The sequence below is a fragment of the Opisthorchis viverrini genome, assembly GCF_000715545.1.
Source record: "Opisthorchis viverrini unplaced genomic scaffold opera_v5_206, whole genome shotgun sequence".
Classification (NCBI taxonomy): Eukaryota; Metazoa; Platyhelminthes; class Trematoda; order Opisthorchiida; family Opisthorchiidae; genus Opisthorchis; species Opisthorchis viverrini.
Window position 1 is genome coordinate 348,816 of NW_008751862.1, and position 4,618 is coordinate 353,433.

Here is a 4,618-nt window from a genome sequence, read left to right on the forward strand (position 1 = left end):
GTCATGCTCCATTCTGACTGTAAAACTATGATCATGTCAGACGGTATGCCACCCACAAGTTGGGAATAATTATTATTATTATTATTATTATTATTAACCATGGGTGGACGGTTGAGGACGCATGTAGTACTGGGATCCTAAGGCTCAAGTCTACACTGCTTGGTTTTACGACTAACTGGTAAACACTCCTCTTTAGCTTTACCTTCGCCGCGCCCAACAATGCATATGGTTGCTGAATCGCGCTATCGAATCATTGCTGTACACAAGGCTTCCTTGTTATTACCAATCGGACCAATTGAGCAAATATTGAGTTTACCTTTATAACAGTAAGTCTCCGGGTTCAGCGCGGAATTGTGGGCAAACAGGCTTAATAAAAGGGTCAGCCACAGCAACTATGTTTAATTATTTCTTTTGTAGTATATCGCGGAAAATGTGCGCGACTCGTAATTGATTATATATTTTTTCAGAAACCTTGTCGAGTAAAACGATGAGAACTGGATTGATCACATGTTATGTTTGAACCGATGCAACCGATAAATAGAAACATGGTTTGTTAGAGGTGGTTGTGTATTTTCGGGCGTGGGGTGCTGGCTGGTGGACGACTTATGGATATGAAGGGCCGATGCAGGTCGTTTGGGAAATATCTGATGTATAAATGGGACACTATAGTCAGCTACGAACATGTACACCGGCCAGGCAGTTACTATAAGTAGCCTCGACAGGTGACGGCGAGCGTAGTTGGGCTTGGTCAAAGCCTCATACTCAGCGTTCCACCTAGACACAGGCCTTGCGATTACGATAAGTAGCCAAGGTAGGCGATATCGACTACAGTTACGAGCATGACGGGCCACCGTTGGTCGTTACATATCACGCATAGCTGGGGCCCCTTTTTTACCGGCCCGCATAGATACTGGCCTGATGTTTACTATAGATAGCAGACATAGGCGAGAGCGCGCACAGTTATTGGTGGGGCGGGCCATCATTGGCGGTTGAATTAGGGCACTGCGCATAGCTGAGGCCCAATAACCAGCGTCGCATATAGGCAGTGGCCTAGCAGTTTCAATAAGTAGTCAAAGTAGGCGATATCGCGTACAGTTTTGAGTATTAGGCTAATCGGTCGCCATTAGATTAGGTATGTATGCACAAGGACACCGACTCAACAACTACGATCAATAACCAAGTTAAATGACCTCGAATACAGTTGTGAGTATAACAGGCTGTCAGATGTGGCTATCACGCATAGCTGAGGCCGCATTTTACCGGTCGGCATATAAATCGCACTGATGTTTACTGTAGCTAGCGAAGACAAGCGGGATCGCTTATAGTTAACCGTATACAAGACCGTCATTTACCATCGGATTATGTTACTGTACATAAGTGCAGTCTCATTATCAACGTTGCACATAAACGCGGGCCTATCAGTTACAACAAGTATTCGAGGTGAGTGAAAACTAGTAAAGATACGAGTACAAGGGGCCGTCGTTGCTCATTGGATTGGGCTGCCGCGCATATGTGGGGAACCTTAATTAGCGTCACACATAGACACGGATCCAGCAGCTACAATAGGTAGTCGAGGTGAGTGACAACGGCTACCGTCATCGTGGTGACCGCTTCATGGTTGGTGGTCACCACCTATGGAACGTCATAGTTATAATAGGAAAGACGCCCACAGCATTCTGGTAACACTGCATTATCAACAAACTAGTTATGCATATCTGGGAAAGGGGATCGTCCACAGATGGCCCTCGCACTGCCGCTGCAAGTTTGTGCTGTAATCTAATTTTATTGCACTTATTGGGACATGAGACCCATGGTGAAAATGTGTTGTCAGTAGGTTCACCAAACAAAAATATCCCGTTTGTTAAATCTGAAGTGTCAAAGCAAACACTGCCGCTGCAAGTTTGTGCTGTAATCTAATTTTATTGCACTTAATGGGACATGAGACCCATGGTGAAAATGTGTTGTCAGTAGGTTCACCAAACAAAAATATCCCGTTTGTTAAATCTGAAGTGTCTAAAGCAAACAAACGCCTGCGACTGATCCTATTGGGTGGCATTTGCAATAAATGCTCTTAAGATGTTATTTTTATTTTTCAGGAACACCGAAGAACGCCAAAATATGCTAAAGTGCGATTTCGTGTTTTATGTCGCGTAAACTGGCAACAAATCCAAATCGGCGACGGTCAATGATCTTGACGTTTCGCTCACTCAAACAAAATGCTACGTGCAACATGTCAAAGGAAGGTGCTAATTGATTAGAATTACCTCCCATTAAAATAGCAATTTCGAAAAGCCTACAGTTTCGGTGGATTCAACTTGGTTGTGTCAATAGCCTGCGGCGTCATTCTCACACCTTCAGGGGAATTCTGGTGGAGAAATTATTCATTTCACGGCCTGAACTCTCATACTTTTGTGAAGGTAATGAAGGTGTCTTGGAGGAAAAATTATGTTGTTTTCAAGAGAAGATTAAACTCTGGCGGCTCGCCTGACAACTTTTTTAATAGTACCTGGATTCCGGTTATACGAAGCGTTGCCAGTGAATTTACCTCGGCTGGCACGCTTGATGCATTGTTTGGTAGCGTCAGTAGGCACTGTATCGGTTGTGCGGCGTCGTTTTATTTCCTTCGTGTGATGAGTGTGGTGGCGGTACAAACACCAAATCAGAATATAGCTCTTCGCCTGTTCTCTTGCTGACCGACACCCTGACAATCGAATAACTAGATTTATGCAGCTACACGCTGCATTAGGAATCAGCACCACTTATTACATCATCACATGGGTTGAAAGATTCCGACTGCCAACTCTGTTTAACAATACCGCGTGAGATTTTGATAAGTGTACTTTTGGTGAAGCCTGATATTTGCCGTTTTAGCCATACCCGGTTCATCCACATGCAATAAACTGCTTCAAATTTGACGTTTTTCAAAGTATGTCAACCAGGTGTCGCACTAATAGTCGTTGTTTTCTTTTAGCGTGTCTGATCTAAATATAGACTTGAAATCTGAACAACCTCTTTTTGATGGTTGGCACGAAAGTCGTTGGACCGACCGTTGACCGCTAAGTTGGAAGCGAGGATTTTGCGTCTCCGTGGCAACTGAAGCTTCTTTTCAGTTATGCTCAATGAACAGCGTCTAATCAGCGAATTTTTAATAAGTAGGACGACGCTCCAGGTGGAAACCAGCAAAGCTTTGACTGGCTGCGACGTAATGCCATGCCGATTTTACAGACGATATAGCCGGAAAACATTTTCTTTCCATAAAATAATTTTCTTTGTTGTTTATCTCAAACCAAACTGTCTGATTCTGCTCCGGCGCTCGCTCTGATGACGGAGGAAGTTATATACTAATATAGTGACTATGTAGAGTTCGGAATGATTTAGATATCCAGCGCAAACGTGATCCACATTTTATCTTCTCCCTAAGCGATCTTTAGCCGCATATTATCCACAAGTGGACCAATCGGGCGCAACCCATGAAAAAATACATATATAACCACGGTGATACTAGCCGTGCGACATCGAAGTTCATGTACCATGAGATCGAGGTGAAAGCACTTTGCTATTACCACTTGTTTTTTGGTGCAAACGACAAAATGTTCCTAAACAGTTGCGAACCTGCCTCTCGTTCAAGATTCCCTATCAGCCCATCTGAAATGATTGTACATGCAAATGGATCCTCTAGAATCCTGGCCAAAGGTGTTCGAGAAGTGGAAGTCCACATCCTGCATCAGCCACCTTGTCGTGAAAACGGGTGGTACTATGCTAGCATTCGTCGTTTGCTTCAGACAACCGGTTACCAGTACTAGATTATAATTATTCTCAATTTGGGAAGGGGTCTACACCGAAAGGCAACACTTCGTGTGATTTCCATGGCTTTCTAACCAACTTTGTAATTTGCTGGTTTCCCGGGAAACTGGTTAGCATATTAAGGACAATGTTGTTACAAATAGTCCCGTCTACCCTGGAGAGAATATTTTTGGTGCGTCTATTAACCGTCGTCTTTACCCTCCATACTACCCCCCAAAGACTCTGATCTCTCGTATATTGTATTCAGGCACCCATCTATTTCACCTCTGACTGTCGCGCGTGCCTCGATCGAAGTAAAAAAGCCAGTGCTGCTGGAAGCGGCCGCACCGTCTTGCTGGCAACGATCTGAAGGTATAGTATCGACATCGACTGTAACCCTCTCGACCCCAATCTAACCAGACCTCGTTTCTCTCCATTCATACCAGATATTTATCGTCCTTCTACCCACCATCCCTCAAAGCTCCTGCTTTTAGTCTGTACTCAAAATCTCTACCATACTCCGGCATCCGGATAGGTAATTGCTGAAGCCCAAAACCCCCATCCGCGTCCATTCGGCTATGAAATACGGGTCATCAGCAAACTATTTGCATGAGCCTCTCTTGAAGATGTATCCACTAATCTTCAGTCCCAGGAAGTCTGCTCCCGGGACCTGCAGCTCCACTGAAAACACTTTTCGCTTCCACTCTTATCGACCATTCTCACCAGAAACCCTTCCTCTTTCCTTAGTAGGAAGGTCATGTCGCCACTTACTGCTCTATCTTTTTATATCAACTCTATGAAGAACCTCTTGCGCCATCTGGGATAAGCATCCCAG